The 27,849-nt window shown below is 39.9% G+C and overlaps 1 protein-coding gene across 7 annotated transcripts in view; it reads left to right on the top strand.

Moving 5' to 3' along the window:
• The first annotated feature begins 819 nt into the window (after nucleotides 1-819).
• The window catches only part of ATP10B (ATPase phospholipid transporting 10B (putative)), a 236,504-nt gene continuing 209,474 nt past the window's right edge, over nucleotides 820-27,849 (top strand). For 3 of the 7 annotated variants that reach the window (XR_004131953.2, XM_031437737.2, XM_031437738.2), the window contains exon 1: nucleotides 820-1,495. The gene's annotated coding sequence lies outside the window, so the exon portion shown is untranslated. The remainder of the gene's footprint in view (nucleotides 1,496-27,849) is intronic. The other 4 variants (XM_031437735.2, XM_031437732.2, XM_010997348.3 and 1 more) reach the window with 4 other exon arrangements.

Genomic DNA, 27,849 nt, shown 5'->3' with positions numbered 1-27,849 from the left:
ATTTCTTTTCACCTCCTTTTTCTTCCCAACATTGTCAATATTCCCATTTTTAATCCTCAAATAGGCTTGTTACTTGTTTTACCTTCTCTTTTATTTCTGTTTATCGCCAATAACTATCCATCAATATAGCAACTTATTCATAACATTTACCTCTATTAGCCAAGTAACAGGTAACTCATTTTAAAACAAAAATAGACATGGAAGTTTCCTTTTAAGGGTATAAATCAAAGTTCTCGATAAGCCCATGAACAGTTCTGATTTTCTGTATGTCTGAAGTATTTACATAATCCATAAGTACGATATATTGCTCCCACTTCCCTTACTTTGTATAATCAAAATGTAATCGATAAGGACCAAGACTCCAGCAAAATGGGACTTCTGAAGCTTTGAGGGCAAATTCATCACCAGCAGGCCCATAAAAGTCACTGCAGAGAGTCTTTGCTTTCTTAAGTGCCCTTGAAAAACCCAGCAACTGAATTATGTTCCAGGCCCCCAAGGAGTGATACAAGGTTATAATTGTCTCACTTAATTACATGCACATCGAAAGGTAAATGGACAGTCTTTTTTTTTTTTTTTTGTACCACGTACAGAGAATAGAATCACTTGTGAAGTTTGATCTTGCCGGCTCACAGAGTCCCAGAAAGTAGAAATGTAGGCGAGGACCATGTCACACAGCGATGGAGCTGTGAACACGCACAGCCGGGCCAAGGACACTGCCGGCACTGTTCTGCCCCGGGCCCCGCACCCACACTCAGGCCATTCTTCCCCTTCTGGCGGGGCCCTGGTGATGCAGCTTATTGGTCCTTTCTCCTTCATCGGTCACGGTCATTTTTTTCCTGGCCATCTTCTTCTCTGAGTTCCCAGGGGACTGAGTGGAAGGCCTCGCGTTGACTCCATCAGATAGAATCAGAGAAATGAAAAAAGCCATAGGAAAGAGAAGTGGGCTTTCAACCAAGCTGTGCACGGGAGACAGTGCCTCTTTTGAGCCCTGTCTTCCGTAGTTTCTAATGGAGCCCGGCCGGGAGAGACGTCAGCTTTGCGAGTAAGTAAAAGCATCTCGGCCCTTCCCATGGATTAGGGGAAATCACTGCCTCCTTTGGTCACGGATTCTTCGTTTTGAATCAGGCCCGGTGTAGAACTAGTTTTCTTTGTACCGCATGTGAAGTTTCATGTGGCTTGCTGAGGGTGAGACTCACATTTCTTTGTAACAGTATGTTATGTTTTCCTTTGATTTCATTAGGATGAGCCTGTGGCAACTGCTGCTTCCTCCTGCAATGGAGTTTGCAATTTGAATGGACCTTAATATGTTTTATGATAGATAATCTGTCCTGCCTTCATCCATTGCAGCCTGAGGAGGCAGATGGAGCTAGTGTCTTGTTTCTCAAAGCAGAGGAAGACTACAGCTTGAAGGAAGAGAGCGAGATCGTTGTAAGGCTTTCCAATTTCATCTTGACGAACTCCAACGCTGGCTCGTGGCAGTGGTTTTCAACTCTAGGTGGGAACTGTTGGTTTTCCTTTGAGTTCCAAGGAGAAAATCGATGCTTAAAGAAAAATATGTTTGTTCCCTGAAATATTAACTACTTCCAGAAAAAAAAGCCTCGTGCACACAAGTATTTCTACGGTGATTACCTTTAGTAAAAGCCTACCCTGGTGTGCTGTTAGGGCTGGGGTAACATCTCCAAGCGCAAGGTGAAAAGTAAACCTTGTTTTCATTGCTCTGGGCAGTGAGCTGTGGAGCCTGCAAGAATTCATATACCTGCTGGAACCCATTTGTCCTCTGAATTTGCCGCTCAATTCTGGTCGAGGTAGCCAGAGGAGAATCCAAAATTCTAGGGGAGGAACTTGACCTCCAGGGCCACTCTGGCACCCTCCTCCCTTCTCCTCCAACCATCCTTTCTCTGTTTCCAGATCTTGCAGACAGACAGTCTAGAGCACTAGGAGTGTCGCTCCGTCAGCAGATGCACTGTTACGTTGAGCCGTTAATCAGGCAAATTGCAGGTGGTGCTTTCTTTTCAGATGTTGCTATAATTACTCCTCAAACACCCACTGAATTTGTCATTTCCTTGCCATCGATGGCTTTTAAAAAATTTATCAGGTAACTTCTTAAATTCTATTTATATGGATTTAAACTGTATTTCTACCTTGGAGGGTTCAGGTTCCTCCAGTTGTTACCACGTATTTTCCCAAGAGTATAATGGGCTGACTTCACATATAGGTGAATTAATAGGCTCTGGAAAGACTGAAGGTTGAAACCCACTGCTGAGTTTGCAAGCAAACCATACTCAGCCTTATGCTGAAAGATGGGCGTTATCATTTGGAGGCATATGGTGCTAATAAATCCAGTGGAAGGAGTCTGCCATTCTCAAAGGCAGAACTAGGAAAGGAACTTGAGCCAGCTGCCTGGTTTACAGATGGTGAGACTGGGACTCAGAGAAATAAGTCTGAGTTACTGAGAAAAAACAACAGCCAGAATCCAAGACTCGTGGCTCTGGATCCAGGCTTGGTTTTTCTACCATCCTTGTTCTCCAGATGGCCCTTGGCATACCAGAAGGGGATAAAAAAAATTCTCCTTCTTGACTTGAGTAAACGAAGACAGGTTGGATTTTGACCCTGGCTCTACCCACTTAATAGCTTCCCTAAAAGTAAAACTTAGCTAGACTTTTTAAAATCCTGGTTTGAACCTAGGGAACTCTGTCTCGCTTACTGATTAAATATTACTGATTTCTCCCTTTCCAGTGACTTTGTTTGAAAATTTTCTTTCAAAAGTTGCAAGCATCTGCAGCCCCTTCTTCTCATCTTTTAGTTTTCTACAGAATACAGTTTTATTAAGAGATTGAGTAAATAAGGTAGTAACAGTAGTAGTGAAATGACTTAGTGGAGGAGGGGGAGACATTGAAATTGAACTTAGAATTGAATCACTGTTCTACTCTGTGACCTTAGGCAAGTATTCAGTCTCTCAAATCCTCACATTGTGAGTGTGTGTGTGTGTATGTGTAGAATGCAATGGCTGGCTCACAAAAGGCATTTTATAATTGTTAGTCATTACTATTAATTGGAACCAAAGAGAGGGAATATTAACTCATGGCATTCATTAATGTTACATAATATCTTAATGTGTGGAAAAAAGGAGAATCTTATTTTCTCCTTTTGGTATTAATGATCACTGGCTGCTGTTAATGCAAAGAGCCTTGCAGATAGTAAGCCGCCTAGAAACAACCTGAATTACTGGGCCTGGAGGAAGTACTCAAATCCCCCAAAGTGACTGATGGCTACTTGGTGTTGTATTTGTATCAATTTGAACTCACTAGACTGAAGAAACAGCATAGGAGCACAAGAATACATTGTCTCTGCCACATCTGCCCGTTTCAGTTAAGTGCACCAGATCCCGGGAACCACTATCAAACTTGATGGTGAAATTTTCACACACACGCCACCATCTATTCTCTACCTCCTCCTCCCCAAGTACAACCCAGAGCAGTGATTCTCAAAATGTTGTTCCTGGCCAGATAGTTCAGCATTACTCAGGAATTTGTTGGAAGTGCAAATTTGCAGGCTCCACTCCAGACATGCTGAGTCAGACACTTGGGAAGACTCAGATACGTGTTTCTCACAAGCCTCCAGGTAAATCCAGTGCCGACTGGAGTTAGAGAACCAGGACCTGGAGAAGCTGCCAGGTGATTTAGGTCCACCAGTATTTCTCAAAATGAGGAGTAGGGACCGGGACGACACTTACAATGATCTCAGGTACGATAATGATGACTTTAGGTGACACCCTGATGTGGCATCATACCACTGGATCACATAGTGAAAGTTTACTGTCTTGACCCTTAGATCTCAGTTTGATATTCATCTCTAACCACTGCTAATCTCCTTTTTCAACAGAGAGTAGGATGCAAACCTGGTGTAGGGAGCAGCAGTGTCTAAAATTTAGTGGTATTTTTGGTTTGTTTGACCTTCTACTTAGGGCACGTTAAATTTGTTTTACATTTAAGTGGTGATAAAGAGTTTCCTTTATAAATCTTTTGTCAATTTAAAGAAAAGGTGAAGAAAACAATAATACAGTTGGTATGTGGAGATAGCAAAGAAATGGGATGTGGGGGGTGAGCGCATTCAGAGAAACACTGATATACCAGAAGGAACCCAGTTACACCCACACTTTAATTCCATTTGTGGCAATTATTAGCTATACTACTTTCTTGGTCTCAGTTTTTTCATCTAATGAGAATGACACTGACATCATAGAAACAGTATGAGAATCTACATACAAAAAGTGTGTGCTGCAATCCTCAGAAGATGGTACCTGCTTATTTCATACTTATTCCCTCAAGCTTTTTTTAGAAGCCAGTTTGCTGTGTGGCCTTCAGAAGATAATTTTTTCTAGGTTTCAGTGTCCTCATTTAGAAGCCAACAAAATGAGATTTGATCTCAAAGGCCCCTTCCAGCTCTTAGCTAATAAGTATGTACATGAACTTTGTATATATGTGTATACATATATGATAAATGCTGGATTCCTTTCCTTTATATAGGCATGGTGTAGACATAAGCAGCTGTATTTCCCAGCCATAAACCTTGAGTGCTTGGAAATAATATTTAAAGTGGATGAGCCATGTTGCGGGGGGGGGGGGGAATCAAGTCATGAAGAACGTGCACACTGATGTACATTTCAGAGCTCGGAGGTAATTTTGTTGTATCTTACTATCAACTGTCAAAGGTAAAGCAATACTGAGGCTAGAAAATAGATTGTCACGGAGGTTCCTGAGGACAGGGGTTTCCATGAGTTGGTGTAAATATATTCAGAGAGACTTGTTCCTGCTTAATAACCCGCATTTTTCCTTCTGAATTGCTGATATGTTCGCTTATAGCATTTGAAAGGCAGCTTGTCCTTTGCTGTCAGGTGAACTTGATAGAATAATAGAAAATCCCGAAAAATTCAATCAGATCTTGTTGCTTCTCAAGGGAATTTCTTGACTATTTATTCTATTGAAGAGGAAAAAGAGCCAACAGGGTTTCTTTGGGCTTGTGCAAAATGCTGACCAAGTTTAACAGTTCAGGTACCAGTCAGCAGGTTCCACGTGTGGAGTTCTGACTTCTCAGCATCCACGGGATGGAGCTGCTAGGATTTGGGGACCCTTTGGGCGGGTGAAAGAAATACCAAGGGGTTACTACAGGATTGCACAGAGGTGGTCACCATTAGCTTGTTTATTGCTTATAGCTTTCTTGTCAATCAGGAGACCAAAAATCAAAAAAAAAAATTGTGAAATTAATTTCTTTTAATCAGAGTATGAAATAGCTTGCACTGCCTTCCAGGTAACTATTAAAAAGTCCCAGAAGCTTGATCTGCTCATGCTCAGATATTGGTAATTCTAATGAAACACTCTGGTGAGGCTATTCAACTTGATTCAGCCGTCACTTAATTGAAAATTACTATGTAATTTTACTATGTAAAATTGCCATGTAATAATATTACTAAGACACAGGGCATGTGCTTGAACTCAAACAAAGGTTCAAGTTCCTGTCTTCTCTTAAAGCTCTGGTCTCCTCATCTATAAACTGAGGATAAAATGTTCCTACTTCACAAGATTGTTCTGAAAATTAATCAAGAAAATGATGGAAATAATCAGAATAGCCAATATTCACTAAGCACTTCCTTCCATCCAGGTGCTTTTCCAAGGGCTAGGATTGTTTAAGCCTGGATGAATATCTGAAGTGGGTACAATTATTAGCTGCAGGTTAGGGAGGTACGAACAGACCCCAGAGAGAATTTAACTAACTTGCCAAACATTATGCAGTCTGGCTCCAGATGCCTCCTCTTTTAAGGCATGAAAACTCTTGATATTGTTCTCAGCATTTCTTAAGAGATGAGTCATGTGCAATTACAGACACTGGGCCGTTTTTACCTATGTAAATAGTAATTTGTGTGATTCCACTTCATAAGCCTTGAATATGGATTTAACAGTAGCTACAGTTGCTACTGCCAATAATAATAGCAATAATAATACTGATTTTTATCTTTGAATCTTGTTAACATAAGGAATGTGGGTGGCATTTTATATATGTATATACACACACACATACACACACACACACACACACACACACACACACACATACATACATACACATACACATGCACAGCTTGGCAATAAGGAACTGGTAAACTCTTGGTCTCAGTTTCCACATTTGTAAAATAATGGAGTTGGTCTTTTCCAGCTCCAGTAGTCAAAAGGCAGAGCTTTAAAAGCTGTTTGTGGAAAAAGACCATCTTTTTGTCCAATCCATCTTCAACCAATAACTATTAATACTATGAATGTCTAGCACATAGTTCGTTCATACATAAGGCAAGTTTACTAATCACACGTTCAAGTATCTTAGTAGGGTTAAATTGATGTATCCTTTCCTAGACACATATTCTCAATTTTGATACTTCCTGTAAACCAGTGATAAACAGTTCTTGGACTTGCACTGGCTCATGGTCTGTACTTTGAGAAGAATTAGAACTCTATAATATATATAAATAAATTCTTAAAGAGAATTGTGTTTGTTTCCCTTACCTTTAAAAATAAATTCGTTGGAGATGACAAATGAGTATCATAAAAAAAAAATAGGGAATTTTAAAAAGGAAAGCCACAGATGTGTGAATCAAACAGGATCCCTCAAGGCATTGAGATAAAATAGAGAAAAGAAAGCAGGTAGAGAAAAGGACCAGAATCTGTTAGTACATTTATTTTAAATAATTGTTCTTTATTTCACAGTAATTAATCACCTTTCGTGTTGTCACGTGTGAAGCACTAGGGAATTAGAAATGAGACGTGGCCCCTGTCCTCCAGGGGTGCACAGTCTAGCCAAGTGTGCCACAGATAAGCGTGTAATTATAGAATTGTAGATAAAGTTTTAAAAGGAAATAAAAAAGGAAGAAGTACTAAATTTGGCTTGGATATGAGAAAGGACTTCACCCATAAGGGGTAATTTCTTACATTTTGTTGTTTAGAATGGGTTTTCTATGTTTAAAAAAATAAAAACCTTTTTATTCATGTGTATTTTATACATAAACATACACATTGTACTCATCTGTGTCTACAGCTTCATGAATGATAACAAAGTACACCCTCCATGTGGTCACTTGATCAAGAAGCCACCACTAGGTCAAGAAATAGTTTTTAGGAGCTTTCCTGAGGCCCTGATGTGCCCCTTCCCATTCATAGCCCTCTCCCTCTTCACAAATGTAGCCACAGTCCTGTTTCTCTGTGTTGATGTATCTCTTTGTTGATATTCCCATGTTGTTCAGGCATTGTCTCTTGACCTCAGTGAGCATCTTTAGGACTGTTATTTCAAACTCTTTATCATGTAAATCACTTATCTCCATTTGATTAAGATCTGTTTCTGGAGTTTTATCTTTTTTTTTTTTTTCAACATATTTCTCTATTTCTTCATTTTCCTTGACTCTGTTGGTTTCTGTACATTAGATAAAATAGCCACCTCTCCTCGTCTGGATGGAGTGGACTCATTTAGGAGATAAACTGTCAGTCAGCCCAGCCCAAGCTTTTGGCTGTGTCAACTGAAATAAATGCACAGGCTAAAAGTTGAGACTTACGTTTTATTTGGCGGACATTTCTGAGGACTCGAACCCCTTCGAGCCCAGAATGACAGCCTCTCAGATCGCTCTGAGGGACTGCTCCGAAGCAGTAGGGGAGGAGCCAAGATATATAGAAGTTTTACAACAAAAACCAGGTAGTTGGAACATTAAAAGATTACTTGTTAACTAAAGAAAACCAGGCATCTCAGGTTAAAGAATTTAGTGCTCTCAGAGAGCTCTGAGAAACTGCGCTGAAGAGGTAAAGAAGGAGTCGGAATATATATGACCTTTTTCCTGGGTAAACATGTAGTCAGTCATAGAAAGGCTATTGCTAATCACAAAGAACAGACATCTCAAGTTAATTCTTTTAGTGCTCTTCTGTTTATGGGGAGATGCAAAAATCTGGGGTCATTTGAAATTTTTCCTTAGATATCCATCTTAAAAATCTAGGGCCAGTATCCTGTTTTTAACCATTCTGAGTTCCCCTCAGGGCATGAAGTTTAACCGCACCAAATAATATTTAAGATTATCCGCTAATAACAGGAGTTCTCAGACCCAGGAAACACTCACCCAAATTTGTCTGGACTCTCTGAGAAGGCAAATGGGAACAAGGAGGGTTCTGCTTTTACCAAAGCTCTGCTTCCTCTTAGAGTAAGGACCTAAGAGGGAAGTGTGCTCTGGGACCCTTCGTTGGTCGCCAAAACCATCAACTTAAAAAAAATTAAAAAAAAAAAAAAAAAAAACCCACAATGTAAAAGTTGAGAATTTTGTTTTATTGGAGGTAACTGAGCACTGTAGCCCAGAAGACAGCCTCTTAGGTAGCTCTGAGGAACTGTTCCAAAGAGGTAAGGGAGGAACCAGCATATATAGGCATTTTTACTTAAAAAAAAAAAAAAGTGCAGTCAAACATGAATAGGTTACTGCTAATCACAAAAATCTGACATCTCACGTTAATGCTTTTAGTGCTTTTCTGTGAATGGGAAGATGGAAGAACCTGAGCTCATTTAAATTGTTCCTTTGATACTCATCTTAACTATCCTGTTTTTCGCCATCCTGAATTCCCCTCAGCATGCACCACTGAGGGGCAGCTGCAGTGGCTGATGGCTTGATATCAGGCAACATTTGTCATTTACTGAGGCGGTAGGTGACATTCTTTGTCCACAACAGGCGACAGTGAGATGCAGGCTGATGGGAGCCAGATCCCCAGGCAGCAGCTGGGAGAGTACGTAGCCAGGGCCCTGCTGGGGGGAAACGGGGGAGCTGGTCTTTGGGGCCTGATTTGTGTTCGTGTGTGCTGCGTCTGGGTGCATAAATGTGCAGCTGACTCCTGAGCCTGTTAATGACTGCTGCTGTGTTTGCTGCAGTCCTGTGGGATTTCTGAATGCAAGCACCTTTGGCTATCAGAGCCACGTGGTCCAGGGCCCATCTCTTGGGTGGCACCATGAAAGCTGGGGTACCTCCAGGAAGATACTGGCAACGTGGAGCAGGCTAAAAGGCCAGCAGAGGTGTCCGCAGGCTCTCCTGTTGTCCCCAGTGGGCCACAGTTAGATCCTAGAGGTGCGCTAAGTGCCCTCAGGCGGCAGCTTTTAAAGTGTGCAAATAGTACTCTTTCAGGAAAGACTGAAATGGATGTTCCTGTTGACTCCCTCCAGGCTGAGCCCTGGAGGCAGAGCCAGGTAACTCTTGTTGCTTTGTTTGCTGCTGTCCCCTTGGACTCTTTACATACAAGCCCCGATGGCTGTCAGAGCCAGGCCGTCCTAGGGGTCTGTCCCTTGGGCCACAGCCACAGCCCCAGGAGCAGCAGATGTGTGTACAAGCTGCCAGGGAGATACTGGCAGTTTGTGCTGGACTCAAGTGAGAAGCTGAAGGCGGTGTTTGCTGGCTTCTCTGGTCCAGGGAGGAAAGATGTTAGTCTGTCAGCCCCTAGATGGGTGTTAAATTAGAAACCTGAGCCTCAGGCAACAACTTTAAAGTATGCAAATAGGCCCCTTTCAGGAAAAAATTCCATGGAAGATGGGAGTTTTTTGCCAGCTCACTCTGTTGAGTCCTGGGGGCTCGCCACCAGCCCCTTAGGAGCTGTGTCTTTGTTTGCTATAGTCTTATGGTTATTGTGAGAGCAAGCCCCCTCCCCATTGGCTTTCAGAGCTAGGTATTTTGGGCCCTCTCCTTCTAGGGGGAATTGTAAAAGTTGGGGCACTCGATGTGGGGTCCAAACCCTTCACTCCTTGGGAAGAAGCTGGGAGTCGGAAGTTCTTTCCCAATTGTGTAGTACTGTGTCCAGGGTCAAGTTTATGGGGAAAATGTGTCTCAGCCTTTCCTACCCATTTTGATGCGAGTCAGATGGGTATTTCCTCCTGTGTTTATAGGAGTCCTTCAGCTAGCGTCTGGATTTCTTTCAAAGGGAATTGCTCCATCGGAAACCTGTAGATGTGGTGTGTTCAGGGAAGGACATGAGTTCAGGAGACTCTCATGTTGCCCTCTTGGACCAGAACTCCCATAATATTTTGTATATTTCCTTCACTTTATGTAAAGTGTTCATCTGGTTCTGGTATCAAGGCTCTGCCAAGCTCATAAAATAAATTGGGAAGTGTTTCCTATTTTTCTATATTTTGGAGCGGTTTTTATGAAATCAGTATTATTTATTCCTTGCATTTTAGAAAAAAAAATCACCAGGGAAGCCACATGGTCCCTGAATTTTTTTGTGGGAATGTTTTAAATGATGAGTTCAATTGTTTTGATGGACATATGGCTATTCAGATTTCATATGCAAGTAACAGGTTTATTTTTATAAGAATGTGTCTGTTATCATCTAAGTGTTTAATTTTATTGATATAAAGTTGCTCATAATATCTTCCACAGATATTTTTGCCAGTTAAATCTTTAATGATATTTCTTTAATTCTTTTTGTTGTTGTTGTTATTGTGTGAAGGAAAAGCCAGGCTGGGCTAACAAGATAACTCATAAATCTAAGTGTAATAAGTGACAGTTTACTGATCTAAGTTCTGCTGGGCCACCTCGTAAATCTGAAGTTTAGTGTCAGTTTACTGGGCTAACAAGCTAACTCGTAAATCCAAGCTCAACAAGTGTCAGTAACGTGATCTGTTCCTAATAGTTAAGTTCCAGTGTACTGATTCCTTGGTTTTGCTGTTCAAGCCTTATTGGCTGATAGCCCCAAGCTTGTAATTAACCCTATAAAACCCCATGCACATGTCTTGGAGGTGCTCAGAGCTTTGGAGCAGAAGCCCCTCTGAGCCCGCTGGCATAATAAATCTGAGTACTCCAACCCTCTGAGTGGTGCTTGTTTCTTGCTGGCCTGTCATTTCCGTAACAAGTGGTTTTTAGAGTCTTTATGTTATTGGGTTTTTTTTCCTCATGATTAGCATTTCCAGGGATATAAGTTTTGTTAGTTTTTTCCAAGTGCCACTTTTTGGACTTTAATCTACTGTACACGTTTTAAAATTTTGTTAATGTTTTTCAACTTACGATCTTTGGGTTTCGTCTCCTATTTTCTTATTCCCTTGAGAAAGCTGCCTGGATAATGGATTTTTAGCATTTCTTTTTTCTAGTGTGTGCACTTAGGGCCTCTAATCGTGGCTTTAGTTGTATCCCACAAATTTTGATGTGCTGAAGTCCTTATCATTCAGTTCAAAATACCTTCTAAACATCCAATGTGGTCTCTTCCTGGCCCATGGGTTATTTAGTAGCTTATTGCTTAGTTTGCAGATTCGGGGATATCTTTTCTCGTTATCTTCCTGTTATTTATTTCTAGTTTATACTTATGATCTGAGAGCATCTTCTCTATGATTTAAATCCTTTGCAATTTGTTGAGACTTGCATTATGGTCAGCATATGGTCTATTTTTGGTGAAATGTTCCACATGCACATGAAATCCCATGCAAGATTAAGAGTATGTGATCAAATACTCTTGTTCATCAATTAATTAGATTAGTGCTTTCTCCCTTTCCCCTTTAGCATGATTATATTACTTACTTCAAATACAGTTGGGTTCATTTGTTTTCAGCTTGCTCTTACAGGTTTTCCTCCTTCCCATTCTTGTCAATTTAATATTGCAACATGTAGAACGTAAAGCTACTTCTAAAAAATCAAACTGTGCAAAAAGGTTTACTCAGAAAAGTGTTACTTCCTCCTATATCCCTTCTACCTATCCCCGTGTAGTAACCAACATTATTTTTGTAACTTACTCTTCCTGGTTTTTTTTTTTTAAAAGATAAATAGATGTACATGTGTTCTCTTATCTCTTCTTCTTTCTTTTATACAAGGTAGCATGTAAGCTCTTTCATAATTTGCCTTTTTCATTTAATTTAACAATATCTCCCAGAGATCACGTCACATCAGTTTATAGAGCTCTTCCTCATTCTTTATTTACAGCTTCATAGTACTCTATTGAGCATAGGGGCCATATATTGAAGCAATCGCCTATGCTTAGACATTTAGGTAGTTCCCTAAAAATAATACTGTAGTCAATAGCTTTTTGCATATGTATTTTTGTCCTTTAGTGGGGCATATCTTCAGGATAAATTCCTAGGAGTGACTGAAGAAATTCCTAGAAGCTACATTGAAGGATAGATACATATGTCGTCTTATTAGCTGGTGCCAAATTCCCCTCAATAAGGGTTTTGCGTTCCTACCATTTTGCATTCCTACCAGCAATGTAGGAATGTCTGTTTTACCACAGCCATGGAAACAAAGTGTATTGTCATGCTTTTGAGTTTTTACCAGTACAATGAGTGAGATGTAGTATTTCAGTGAACGTTAACCTTGTATTTATCTTAATATGAGTAAAGGAGTGAAGCTGAATACATTTTCCTATGTTCAAGGAACATATCTTTTTGTAATGCCTCTTCATGTCTTTTATCTGTTTTTCTATAGAATTGTTAGTATTTATGTTTTTCTTCAAGTGTTGAAGGTCTTTTTGTATATTAGAGATACCAGCCTTTTTCTGTGATACACACGACACTTTCTCTTAGTCTGTCATTCATATTTTTGCTTTGCTTATGGTGTTTTGTTTATTGCCTTATATAGTCAGTGTATCATTCCTTTATTACATCTGGATTTTTTAGTCATAATTAAAAATATTTCCCTAAATCCAGACAGTAGAGGAATCCATGCACACTTTCTTCCAGTACTGATAGTTTTATTTTCTACATTTATACTTCTGATCAAATTAGAGGTTTTCTTCTTGTATATGACATTTTTTTCCTGGACCCCTGCTGACCCCCCACCCCATACACACACACATAGCTCTTCCTATTTACTTTTTTTATACTTATCCTTGTATATGTATTTTTTCTTTAATAGCTTTATTGAGGTATAATTGACAAATTATAAGATGTTTAAAGTGTACATTGTGATGATTTGATGTATATGAGTATTTACTTTTCATGTGAACTTTAGTCTCAGTATATCTAGCTTGATGATAAAGCCTGTCAACATTTTTGTTGGGTTCCATTAAATATACAAATTAACATAGTGAAAATGAGAGCGTGATTATGTTGAGGCTTCCTAAACAAGAACGAGGATTATTCTCCCTCTGTCTCGTATCTACTTTTATGTCTTTGGGGAATATTTCTAGTTTTCTTCATAAAAGTTTTTGTCATTTCTAGTTAAGCTGGATCCTAATGCGTTTTCTGTCTTTTTTCGTTGCTGTCATAAATAAGATTTTCTTACTCATTCTGTCTTTCAACTGACTATTATTTATGTACATGAATGCTACTGAGTTTTGTTATATTTTTCATGAAGCAGTATGGTTTTTAGCTTTATATAAGATATCTTTTGCCCTCATTTTATGCTTTGGGCTTGAATTCTACTTTGGTATGAGGATTTCAATTCCTTCTTTCTTACTGTTTTCATTTGCCTCTGGTAAATCTGTGCATTTCTTTATTTTTAGCCTTGAATCCTTGCATTTGAGCTATGTCTCTTACATACAACATTGAGTTTAGATTTTCATTATGGAGAGATTTGAGCATCACTTTATTTTAATAGAGGAGTTAAGCTCATTCATGTTTATCCATATGACATGTTTGGTGCCAAGTCTGTCATTTTGCGTTGTAATTTCTGTGAGCTTCATATTTACTTTATTTCTTTCTCAATTCAGCACGTCGTCTTTGCCATTTTTCCCCTGTGGCTATTTAAGAAGTTTTGTGTTCCCATTGTAGTGTTTAGCTTGGTATTTATAGTCTCCTTGATTCATTCCCTTTTGTCTTATTTATTTAACCCTTTACTCTCTCAGAACTCTCAGTGGCTCCCCCATCTCAGAATGAAGTCCAGTATCCTTGCTACAGCCCATGAGACCTGTTTTTTTGACTATTCAAGTATCTGACTCTGAAGTTTTTACTTAGGACTCTACTCACTCAGTGAACTGCCGCCTCATGACTTGCTCGGTCTTCCTCGAATATGTTCCCATCTCAAGGCCTCTGCAGTTGGGTTTTCTCTATAAACCATGAATGTCCTTCCCCCACATTTTGTACTACGTACTCTCTCACTTCACTCAAGTCTGGAATCAAATTTTATCTCATCATCAAAAGAATCACTGACCCCCATATTTCAAAGATCACTGATACATCCATCGCTAGGTCCTGATCCTACACAGTTTTTCTTCAAGTCATGTGCCACCACTTGCCATTGTTAATACAAGTCACACATACTGAAGGCCAAAGAAAATATCTGAATGGTCTCTTTAACCAAAGAACCTATTTACCATGGCATCTTGGCATATTAAAATGCTGTGCAGCTCAAATTCTAAAACTTGAAACCCTGGGTTGAGGATATTGAGCATCTCAGATAGATGGCAGCACTGGTAAGGTATTTGGCACTGAAGACACAAATGGCTTGACAACCAGATCACAGCCCAGCCTCTAGGCTGTTTCCACATCACAATTCAGAAGTTTCACCCACATCTTGTTTTGATGGCATATGTGAGCCCGCTTTCCGACATTCCCGAGACCTCTCTAATTGGAATCTAGGGGAAGGGTCCATCCTGAGCCCATGAGTGAAACCATACAATGTGAAAACCCCAGAGCGGAAGCCCATTGCCAGCTGCCCCGTGCAATCTTCCAAATTCATGCTACACAGAGCAGAGAAGAGCAGCATCGTGAATTGATGAGCTGGAGCGTAGTAACCCAGGGCTTCCCCGTGTGTGCCAGATGAGAAGGCAGTTGGAGCGGGCTTCTAAGTACCAGTATCATCTTGCTATTCTGGCAAAAGTTTGTGAGTGAGGGACAGCTCCGTCCCAAATGGTGCCTGCAGTCTCTGGCTGCACTGCAGGGTCCTGGAAGTGATGACCTCGCTCAGACTTAGATGAGATCAGGACTACCTTTATAAACAGTAGTGGTGATTGTGTATTGGTGAGCTAAAGATAAGTGCAGGAACGTCTCCAGGGCAAGGATGGGATGGAGAACAGATCATTGGGAAATAATTTTTAAAATGGTTCTCCAGGGCTAAGGGATAAACCAGATGGTTATTATATTGGAAAAATGGGGGAGAACAAATTAGAGCTATTTACATTTCTGCTCTAAAGGCAAAGCCTGTATTTTCTGTAGGATGGCTTCTTTGCTAAGGGCTATTAACTTGAGAGCGGAGAAGTACCACCAAATGACATTTTAATGGCCAGCATAAAAAATGTGTTACTTGGCTGTGATTTCACTGGAAAAAATATATCTTGATAAAGAAACCTTGATCATATTTTCGAAGCTCTGTTAGGTCCTTCTCATGAAACAAAACAGCAGCAACATTTTAGGAAAAGAAACATTAGCATGGATTTCCCTGTCAGAAACTACTCAATTCAGCAAATGGTGAGCAAGCCCTTGCTGTGTTCATGACACTGTACTAGGTACTAAGGGAATATAAAGAGGAATAAAATATATCCCTTGACCTCAAAGGATCTGTAATTTTGTGAAGAAAATTCCAACAGCTAAATTTTCTTTATTGTATGATAAGAGATGTTAACAATATACAAATGACCTGCCTCACCCACATTTAGAGTAGCTGATTTTTTTCTTTTTCACACCTGCTTCAAAAGGACCTTTCTGGTTGAAGAAAGAAACCCACCCCCAAGTTATTTCTTAGACAGACAAACAACTTAGCAACGTTAGACCTATGTAATCAGCAGTGATGAGAAAACAAGATGGACTGACTGATGAGGTGGAAAGACTTCCGATTGCCTGGATGTGTGATAAGACAGGGAATTCATATGCCTAGAAGCCGAACAGTGATTTTTTTCCCAAAGGGTTGTTATACTTAAAAACTCTTAATAAAAAGAAAATTGAGACATTAAAGAAGACATTTTCAGCTTAGCAAGGGGATATTTGATAACTCCAGGAAGGGACTCTATTGACAGAACCTCATAGTTCAGGGGAAATCTGCAAGAATTAACAGCATTATGGAATACAAAGGAGGAGGAAGAAATGATGGGTAGAGGTGGAGCATGAGGAAGGAGCCTTGGAGGAGGTGGCATTTATTTTTGGCTTGAAGGTTACGGATGGGCCAAGACCATGGGCAAGAAGGACTGAGTCAGAGGAACCAGAGGGAGCAAACACATGAAGCCTTGAGTTTGCTAGAAATCTTGCGGGGGGTGTGGGGGGGTGTGGATAACTAGTCCGTTGAGTTGCTAACTAAGGAAGCAGGGGTAGTTTGCAGCTAGTTCACTGAGGGTGTTCATTTGAACTGTATTTAATAAGCAGTGGAGGAAATGTAGGATATTAAAAAAAAAATGCAGTGAAATCGGGGCTTTAGAAAGAGGACTTTGAAGACGGAGCAACGCGGAGGACAAGTAGGGTACATGGGACGGTAGTTTCAACCAGAAGCGAGAAGCACAAGGACTCTGTCTCAGGTGGTTCTCTGCGAGTAACTAGCACGTTACCGAGCCCATGGCAGGCCTTCCGTAAATACTTCACTCAGCCAGCACTTGATGGTAGCAGGTCTACCTCATACAAGCATCTCCGGAGGCTAGAGAAACGGAGAGCCATTCCGCTGTTTCCAAGAAACTTAAAATCTTTATTGCTGAGTCATGAATTGACAGGGTTTTGAGGGTTATCTGAGGTTCAGTTGTCTTTTTTGAAATCTTTTGCAGTCAGGACCAAACTTCAAGAATTAGTCACACAAAAGATTATAAGTTGCATAAAACAAACAAACTTGGCTCTCTGTTACATTTCCATATTGCTCCATTGTTTTTTTTTTTTTTTCTGTTGTTCCACTGAGATTAAAATGATGTCTAGGAAACCAGAAATATCAGATCTAACTACAAGGGTCAATCAGGAACCCTAGGAAAGACCTGTTTTGGGGGGCAGGGGCATATATTTCCAATGCATGAAGAAAAATCCCTACCTTGAAACCAAAACCCTAAACCAATGTCCAGCTTCCTTTTTAGACATGATCCAAACATGCACAATGTGGGTGATAGCTGCTTGACAGACAGGACTTAGGAATCGGGAAGAGGGAAAGACATTTTTGGTTAAAAATGTAATGGTAATATTTATCATCATAGTGCTGAGTGTGCCCCGAGCTTGCCTTCATCCTTAATCCCCGAGGAGAGAAATAAACTGGACTCAAGCCAGTGGGTCTAGATCCAAATCTACCACACGAGCTTGTTCCTGATGCAGGTAGGAGGTCCCAGGGAACAGCAGGCTCTATCAGACTTTGGGCAGCAGGGAGAGGGGACCATATGCTCCTCTCGCCACTTCTGCTTGTCATTTTCCACTCCCCTTGCCCCTGCAGGTGACTGACAAGCAGAAGTTTAACATTCCTTCCAACAAAAAGCCACCACCGGCAGTACCTCTCAGCTTGTTTTTCAACAAGCACACAGTCTGTTTCTGAGCCACTGTTGGGAATTAGAATTGACAAGTCAACCCAATCATTTTACTCCCCTCTCTCCCCATCACCGTTTTTCTTGGCCACAGCTTAATCCAGGGTGTAAGAAACAGGACTCTTGCTGAGGAATTCTCTCTCCCTCAGCTCTATAACTTCTCTTCTGGATATCCTCCCACTGAGCATGTGTTCAGAGGGACTTCTCACCTCATCAGTAATCTGTATCTCAGCTGTCACTTCTTTTTAAGGAACACCTTGATTTTTTAGTTTCTAGAGAACACACAAAATAAAATCGTACAAGGCAGTGAGAGGCAGCCACAAATTCTGGTCAAGGATACACTGAGATACATACAGGCTAATCTTCTGGCTGTTACCTTTTCCAGAAAGAACTGAGGATGCTTCGGTCTTAGAGGTCCTCAGTCCTCTTCATCCTCAAGGAAAGATTTATCATCGTAACTAATCCCTGTGTGGGCTAGAGAGCATGTGTAAAAAATTCCAAAGTGAATACCACAAGGCTCCTGACCGAAGAGTTTCTCTGCTTGATGAGAATTTATGTTGTAAACTTGGAAGAGGCACCATCACTTAAGCCCCCTGATTAAGATTTTATTTCATTAAATTTTAAGCATGGTTCACCATATTGACAACACCTCTCTGCATTTTTCAGTTTCATCCATGTTTATCTCCACCAATAGCATCTTATAAAGAGTGTTGCCCTGAAAAGGCAACATCCTTTTGTACAGATTGATTAAGTACGTCTTTTAGAAATGAACACATATATATAGGTTTCTGCCACGTCCAGCCTAAGACTGAACTTGACCATCCTGGACAGCATGCTCGTTACTCTATAACAGCATTATGTCCATGACAGCATAAGAATATACTGTTGCTTCTTGAAAAGTTGCAAGTGAAAAAGTCTTTTCTCAGAGAAGACAGTGTGTCTCCCTCCCCCTGAGGGATAACTGTTTATCCTGGAATCACACTGCTGGGGTTGAGAAGTCCACCTCCTACACACAGGCTTTTGGAAACACTGTTGGGATGGTCACTACTTAATGACCATCTGGAGACCCTGATTGTACAACTGCCTCCAAATACGGTAGAACAATTATGGCCGATAAACCTCAGGATGTGCATGGACTTACATCAAAGTTTTTCCATAGAGTTGAGCTTTCCCTGTAGAGTGTTTGAATTATACTTTAGCTATTTCACATGGAAAAATTCAGAAAGTTTGTTTTTAAAATCTTTTTAAAAATTGTAAAGGACATCTTCTTATTGCCAAAATGTTATGTTACAAAGTCATACAATGTAAAATATGGGTCCTTTTTTATAGTCTTCATTTTTTTGTTGTTAAAATTCATCATCTCTGTGAATTGTCCACTTTCCTCCACTAGATCCTGTAATGTATTTATCACAGTTAAAGTCTTTGTCTTCTAGTTCCAGCATCTGAACTGTGTCTGTTGACTACTTTGTCTCTTCATTGTTGATTATCTTTTCCTTCTTTGCCCGTTTCATTATTTTTGGTTGTATGTTGGACATTGTGCATAAAAGGAACCATAGCATGAAACAAATGTTAACTCCTTGAAAAGATCATGACCCTTTCTCTTATGACTGATGATGTGGAAAATTGAGTCAGTTGGATCACCTAATCTATAATTGAGCTGACTCTGAGATCTGTTGCAGCCTTAGTTAAATTCAGTCCACCACTGACTTCAACAGATTCGAGGGCAGGATCCACACTGTGCCTTCATCAGGGCTTAGGATCTTATTACTAGTGAGAATCTTGAGATTTCTCTGTAAGTGTCAGCTCTCCAAATCGTGGGAGATCTCTCTCTTCTTTATGACAGAAGCTATCGGTCTTCTAGGATTTTGTGCTTTGTGAAATTTCCTTACCATACTATGCCACCAGACTGTCACCTGCCGTGTGGAAGACTGATGCCTTAAAAAAAAATGGATGTCTTACACACTTGATGGAGCCCCATGCTCCTTAAGGATGGTCTCTATCAGGTCTCCTGTCTTAGCACAGGTTTGGGCACTCTAACCCTGTGCACTTGATAAAGATGCTGTGGGAAAGATGTGCAGGTGAGAGAGTCCTTGCTTTGATTTGGATTTGCTCAGGGTTCTCATTTGTCACGCCAGTCCGTACCCGGCTGTGAAAAGATCGTTAGGAACTGGGCTCGTTCCTCTTTACCCCCATCTATGGCAGGCTGGCTTCTTTTTCTGCCACACCTTCAGGAATGAAAGGACTTGTGGCATTGTTCTCTCGCAGGAATTGCTAATCCCCTTCTGCTGATTTCATTTAGATTTCTTTGTGTCCTCAGTGTTCCAATGACTTTTTTTTAGAAGTATGATTCTTGTGGCCTATCTAGTTTTATCTTATTGTCAGGGCAGGAGCAGCAGTCTCTTACAGCATTCTCTATTCTATGTGGAAGCAAAAGTCACACATTAAAAAATTGAAAGTCGTCTTTCTTGCTCCCCAGATGCATCCATATGTGTGTGCCTACACATACACAACTTTCATTCATTCATCCATTCATTCATTTCTCTATGTGCATGTATATTTGACTTTTAAAATAAATATTTAGCCTGCCATGCATTCTTTCTACAGCTTTCTCTTTTTTTCCAACTACGTATTGTATGCACATTTCCCTGCCGATACAGGTAGAGTTACCACATTCTTTTGAACACTTGTGCAGTATTTCATCGTATTAGCTGAACCATCATTTATCCAAGCAATTTCTTACTGATGGCCATTTAGTCATAAAGTGTTTTAATATTATGAATAATGTAAATTCATAAACAGTTGTACAAAAGGCATGCAGAGTCTTATGAGTATTTCTGAGGTTGAATTCCTAAAACAAAGGCAGCTAGTTTGAAGGTGTTTACTTCTTCTAAAAGATGGCATTGAGCACCATCTAATTTTTCCAAATAGCTCTGTGACATCAGTATGACGATTATCACTGTACTGCAGAGATTCCCCAATCACTTGTTGACAAGCATTGGACTCTTTGACCAAGAGTCCATGCTTGCATAAAGGCCTGAGACCAGAATAACCCAAAGTAGGTTCTGTGGAACACTAGTGCCATGACTGTTTCATAAAAGGGAGTTCTGTGGCCTAGTTAGATTGGGAAGCCCAGTTACACTCTGTTCACACACCCTTCTCTCTTAGAAATTCAGAATATAGTTCAATATACTGAAGACTCTGTGAAGCCATGAAGAATGATTCTGTTGAACTTGATTTAACCCAGTGTTTTCCTCACCTACTGATCCAATAACTCTCCATGCCTGTTAGATGTTGACATCATCTAGAAAGAAGACAGAGTGGGAAATGCTGCTCTAAATAATTTGGTTCCTTTAAAAATAAATCCAAATGTTCCTCTTTCTTCTGTCTCTTCCCTTGTGATGGACTTTCAGCACTTCTCACAAGTTACCCTTTTCTCCTAATCTCTGAATCTCCTAGTCCAGAAAGACGACTCCTCCTTAGAGATGAGGAAACTTCATACTTGTTAGAACGGTTGCTCAAATAAAAATAAGCAGACTTTAAACGGAGGAGGCCTGATGAGCTCTCCCATGGGTCAATGAGGAGAACTTTCATGCCTGAGTTTGGCCTTTCCAGAACTCTTTTTTTCCCCCAAGATTCTTATCTGTTACTCTCCCTCAAGTGAAATGTAATGTATTTAGCTATCCCCTGAAGTCCCGATATAGGGAACTCTCTTGCTTACTGAAGGCTTAGGCAGGGTGAATGTATCCAACAGAAGAGGAAAAGGAGGAAAATCTGGTAATCTTATTCACAATAAGGTATTGGAAGAGAGCTATGCAGTTAAACAAGAGACACCACGTGCTAGGTAGTCACCATCATCTGTGAGCTTACTCTCTGCCAGCCATGGTGCTGAGAAGTTTGTACCTGAATCACCTTATTGACGTCACTTAACCATAGGCTAAGAAAATACTATTGTTATCTGCAGTGAGCAGATACAGAACCTTGGGCCCAGCGAAAGTAAGAAAAAGTCACAAAGCAAATGAAAAAATAAGTGGCAAAACTGAGAGTTAGACTAAGTTTGCCCAATTTCACAGTCTGTCTTCAAGCATTACACTATTCTGTCTGCTGTGAGCGTGGGGGGGGGGGGGGCGACAGAGGCACAGAGGAGAGAGACAGAGAATGGGAGTGACACTAGCCAAAGCTGCTGTTCTGATAGGTCCGATGAACTAGAATGAGAGCCAGAGATTGAAGGCCAGGCCAAGTGGGGGGAAAATGTCCCCTTGTCAGCTGTCCCATTCTATCCACTGCCCTCATTTCTCCTCTGGCGTTTCCATTGACATCAGTCATAGAATATGCAACAGAAATCCGCACTGCAGATAAAGGCTCTATAGAGCATCTCTGAGCTAAGGAAAAAACCCAGGCCAGAGAGTTTCGTACATAGAAATTTGGCTCAGTTCTTCACGAGTTTGGATGACGTGAAGTCAACACTGTTTTCTCTACTGATAACCAATCGACGTAAGGACAAAAGAAAGCTCAGCTTAATCTGCAGCTGGAATCACTGTTGAGAAAGCGAAGAACAGGTTTTCAAAGCTCAAAATCCTTAGGTCTATTTAGTCTAGTGTCCTTATTACAATTTGTCACATGCCCCAAAAAAACCCATATTTATTCAGCGAACATGTACTGAGCACTTCACTTCCCAGGCATCATGTCATTGGTCACAGTGCACGCGCCCACACACACACGCTCACACACGCGCACACACAGAGTGATTTGAAAAAATTAAGGTATGAATTGCTTGAATGCATCTGGGAAGATTATAGAAAAAGATGGAAGAAAATATGAAAATGTATGCTACTAACTTTTGAGATGCAAATAAACATTAGCAGGAAATAATTTAAATGGCATCAGTGAAATAAAATTTTACATTAGAAATGTCATCTTGATCTAGCAACTCTTTGATGAGCAAGCCTTACAGGTTTGGTCTGTGCTGGATTTTGGTAATGTGTGTGGGGGCAGGGGTGGGGGTGCAAAGGACAGTTTTTGACCCCAGAAGAGAGCCATAAAAAAGATAACCACAAAACTTATTAAAGGATATAATAGTGGCACAAATGAAGAAAAAAAAAAAGTGAAGAAGAGTCCTAAAGAATTGACCTTTATGAAAATGCACAAAGCTAGTTGACATGTTATATTTAGTCTCTGGAAATGTTAGCAAAAGTTGGGGAGATTACAGGCAAATATCCCATCCTACCGAAGAGGAAACAAGGCACAGAGGAAGAAGAGGCTTGCCCAAAGCTAGCAGTCAGCAGAATGGGCCAGGAAGACCCTGGACACCCAGGCTAGTGCTGTGTCACATGTGTTGAGAACCCTTTGTTAAAGATACTCAGAGAAGATGTGCAACCTTTTCTGGCACACTTCCCACCTGGGGAGCAGCCGTAGCTACTGATTTTCTACTCTGGGAGCTTCCTGGATTGGGATGAGCATTTGTGAGCATGCCCGAGTACTTGCCAGAAACCAAAGGAAAGTGCAAACAGTTTGAAATAAACATTTTCATTACGAAAAGTGACAGGGGGTACTTTTCTGCAAACTACTTTACATTAGAACCACCTGCAAAGTGGGAACATGCCGATGTTTACTAAACATCCTCCCCCCGTGGCAAAACTGGGATGAAAATATAAAAACTGCTGTATTTCTGCTCAGAGGTTTGTTGAAGTACCTCTTGTTTGTGCTGGATGTATTTCTAGGCCACTAAGAGCTACTCTCTTTTCCAGGAATTAGTTTAACCCTCTTTATTATTCATAAAATAATGAAAACTGAAAACCAATATTGAGTCTGAATCCCCTTTTGGTTTTATTCATTAGACTACAAGATACAGAGGCAAGAAGATTTTGTAGAAACTAGACAGGAATCTCATTAAACAAGTTCATGAACTTCAACCCCAAAAGCCCTCTTACAGTTTATCTAAAAAGGTTCCTCAAAAGAAGAAAACATTCATTGCATTAAACATACTTTTAAGAGAACTAGTTATAATAATAACAGTAAAAATGATGCCAGTACCTTAGATATCGAATCGTGGTAAATTTTTTTTTAAATCGCGGTAAATTAGATCAGTTTTTAGAACATTTTAAAGCCATTAAAAGCACTAATTGATAGCTGTATCGTTTCATGAAAATTTATTTAACATAATGTTTTTCTGACATGATGACTGATAGGCTAAAAATCTTAGAAGATAATGTAACTACATAAGTGTGAAAGTCACCTAGAAGTGAAAATAGAACAAATATCCTTCTAAGTGCTAAGCACTCAAGAAGGTACAGAAAATCCTAAGGGGTCAGAAAAAGAGACTCATGAGTTTCCTTCTGATCATTCTGAGTGCCCGAAGTGAGTTTTGGGGATGGCAGACAGGACTGCTGCTCTCTCTAACTTAAGAACTTGATTTTTAATGTGCAGGAGCCAAAAATCATGACTCTCAACTATTTGAGGAATTTTGCAGTAAGCTGTCTATATAAAACCAGAAATTTCAAAGGACAATAACTTCAGTGAAAAACCAGAAGAAAAAAAATCTGCCCATTAACAAAGGGACATTAGAAGCTTGTGTACCATGTCCCAAGTCCAAGGAAGGAAACGTATAAAGAAATCTCCCCTGAAAATTAATAATGAATCTTTCTTCACTTACGCCTGGAGTTTGATTTTTATACCATCTGCGTGGTCCAGGAAATGTTAGTCTGTACGCACATACACAAATGGTCTAGGGTTCTTTTGGTTCTGGTCGTGATGGAGGACTGAACTACATGTGCCTGTCTCCATGAATGATTAGAAAACAGGGCAGAATATATGCAATAATTCTTTTCAAACCATGAACCCAAGACAGCACAGGTCCCTAAGAGAAGGGGGAAAAAAGAGATCAGGTTTTGATTGCCCTGACTCCTGCTTGTTGGCACTTTCCAGACCACAGCTCAGGGAGAGGAAACCCAAGCAGAGCACAAGAAATTCAATGATTGGAAAAGCCTGAAATAGGGGTGCAGAAAGGCTAAGGTGAAAGGAATTTGTGAGCCAGGTACCAGAGAAGAGGAAACTCTAAAGAGAGAAAGTTCCAGAAATTTGCATAGGAGTCCCTTTGATTCTGTTGCTGACTATGATCATGCACGTGTGCAGGATGAAACTACATGAGACCAACCAAAGAAAACCTTGGGAGCTGTAAGCTGGTCAATTCACAGATTTCATACAGGGCTAGGAGATAGTTGAGTTCTGAAAAGCTAGAGTGGAGAGTCAACACTGACCCTGAGGTCACTCAGCAGCAACCCGGTAAGACCGCACCTCACACACATTAGTGGTGGGATAAATTAGCACTAGAGCAAAAGTTACTTTAGACTAACTCTAAATCTCAGAAAAAGATGCAAAATATGTATATTACTTGCAAAGAGGTAACCATTAAACTGACAGATTTCTCATTGCAAAACTAGAAGACAAAAGAAAATGGTGCTTCAGAAAAACAAACTTTTAAATTGAAAATATGTATTTAGCTAGGGTAGTATTTAAGAGCGAGAACCAAATAAAGATGTTTTCAGACAAAGACTAAAAGAACTACTGAGAGACTCCACTAAAACAATTAATAAAGAGATTAAGCCAGGAGGGAAAAACAAGAATGAAAAAAAATGCTGAGCAAAAAATGTTTAAACATTTGGAGAAATATAAACAGACAGTGACTGCATGAGAGAACAACAATACTATCTGATTTAGGAGAAAGAAAAATAAAGGTAGGATTAAATTCTGGATAACAACCGGTAAGTCAGACAGGAGTGGAGGGAGGCCACGGACATGAGCAGAGTTACAGAATTCTGAGTTCCAGGGGGGAGGGAAGATAGCATTAATTTCAACTTTTTATGTGTACATGTTAAGTTTTTAAGGATAATCAGTAAAAAAGATAAAAATACACTGAATGACTTCCAAATCAGTAGAAGATAGAAAATACAGAAAATGTTTAACCAAGAAGTACTGAATGAGATGGCAAGATGAAAGTATGTCAAAATATAAGTTAAAATACAAGTTAAACTTGCGTATCAAGACAGAGATTGGCAAATGGGATTAAAATTGCACAAATCAATCTGAGGCTCTTTTAAAAATTAAGGACACAAAATGAAAGTAGGATTATGAAGAGATTCTGACCAAAAGAACATTGGCACAGCAAGGTCAAAATCACATGAAACAGACAATAAAGCAAAATTATGGTTGGAAATAAAGAGGCTCACAGCATCGGTAAGGTTGCAGTTCACCAGAAACTCTAAAACTTTCATATGCCTAAGGGCATAGCCTCATAATCTGTATACACTTATGGAATTATAAATCCACAACCTGGATGGGAGATCATTGCTTTCTGATAAATTTTTACGTACTTCAGCTGGAAATTAAATAACACGCAAAGATCTGAATACATTTATCAAGCTGGATGAAATGAACACACAGAGAATTCAGCACCCAAATTAGATCATAGATACTCTTCCTTTTAAGGGCACACAGTTATTTACAAAATTTTCCATGCACTAAACATGAAACAAAGCTCAATAAATCCTAAGAAATTAGTATCCTATTAAACAATTTAATTAGAAAAATTATTAAGCAATGACAAAAAATAACTTTAAATTTTTCGTGTTTGGAAATATAAACTAATAAACAGGTCAAAGAAGAAAGAATAATAGAAATTTTAAGTATTTAGAACTAAAAATAATGAAAATGCTACAGAGTATTGCAAACCTCATAAGAAGAAAAACTACTGTCTGAAATTTTCATATTATGAGAAAGCAGATATAATTAACAAGCTAACAGAGGAGCCAGTGCAATAGAAGGGAAAGAAGAAAAATTTAAACTAAGAAACTAGAAAAAAATAGAACAAAATGTCAATAGTTGGTACTTTGGAAAGACTTACAATAAACCCTAAATACTTCTGGCAAAGTTGATCACAAAAAGAAATAGAAGATACTGTGGAGGTTAAAAAGAGATACAGAATATTATTTACAACTTCAGGTCAATAATCGGGAAGGTTTTAGGTTATGTAATCAATTTCTTTAAAAATATAATTTATCAAACCTATTCAAGGAAAAAAAAGCTAAATGATCATTAAAAAGCCTAAAACACATGAAAAGACCTTAACCACTGAAGAAAACAGAATTCAGAGTTTAAAAATCAGTCTGTTTTCCCCATCCTCAATGCCTTCCACACATCCCAAATCAGTTTTTCAGTAAGTTTAATTATGTGTTCAAGGAACAGATACTGTCATTGTTAAACTGTTCTAGAGCGGAAAAGAACACTCCCTAATTCATATTTAAAGCTAAAAGGACCTTGAAGTCAAAATGAGACAAGTACAGGACGAAAGAAAAATTATTGGCCATCTCACAAATGAACATAGATGGCAAATCTGAAGGAAAATAATAAATTAAAACTGTCAGTGGGTCTTGAAAAGACATCTCTGAGGTTAAAAAAGCGAGTCACAGACTTGGAGAAGTATTTGAATTTCCTGTACCCAGCCAAGCATTTAGTATCTGGAGTCAATTAAGAAAGCTTGCAAATCAGCAACAGTAAGGGACGAGCTAACAGAAATGAAGGCAACCCCGTCCTATATGCAAGGCACTGAGGCGGGTACTGTTTTTAGCAAGGAAGGAAATAGATACAGTCACTGCCCCCAGGATGCTCACAGCCCAGTGGAGGGACAAGAAACAATCAACAGGAAACAAACAAGTCAAGTTGACTATTTCATTATGGATTGAATTATGTCCCCCTAAATTCATGTGTTGAAATCCTCACCCCCAGTCCCTCAAAATATGACCTTATTTGGAAATAGGATCATTGCAGATGTCACTAGCTAAGCTAGGGGTCATTAGGGTGGACCCTGATCCAGCATGACCGATGTCCTAATAAAAAGGGGAAACTTGGATACAGAGACAGGCACACAGGTAGAATGTTATGAAAAGATGAAGACAGAAATGAGGATGAATGTCGAAAAGCCAAAGAACTCCAAAGACCGTCAGCAAACCAGCAGAAAGCAGGGCAGAGGCGTGGAACAGATCCTCCCCCGACAGCCCTCAGGGGGAATCCACCCAGCCATCACCTCGATCTTGGACTTCTAGCCTTCAGGACTGTGAGACAATAAATTCTGCTGTTCAAGCTGCTCGATGACAACAGCCATGGCCAACTAATACACATTTCTTTAAAGGTAATAAATGAGGGAACGTATTAGAGAACAAAGGAAGATCTGCCTAGATAAATAATCAAGAAAAATCTTCCCGCGAACGTCTTATTTAAGTTGACACTGGAAGGGTAAGAAGGATGCAGGCAATGCTAAGAGTTTGGGGCAGAACTTCCCCGTGAGAGAAGGCGATGTGTCCAATCCAGCTAAGGTAGAGAATAGATTGTAACGCAGAAAAAGGGAGCATGATTGTGAGGGCCGTGGCAGGAATTGTTGATAGAATATAGGTTCTTGGGCCTTTTG

The sequence above is a fragment of the Camelus dromedarius genome, chromosome 27, assembly GCF_036321535.1.
Source record: "Camelus dromedarius isolate mCamDro1 chromosome 27, mCamDro1.pat, whole genome shotgun sequence".
Taxonomy (NCBI): Eukaryota; Metazoa; Chordata; class Mammalia; order Artiodactyla; family Camelidae; genus Camelus; species Camelus dromedarius.
Note: the sequence above shows the minus strand (reverse complement) of the source record. Positions and strands in the feature narration are given on the sequence as shown.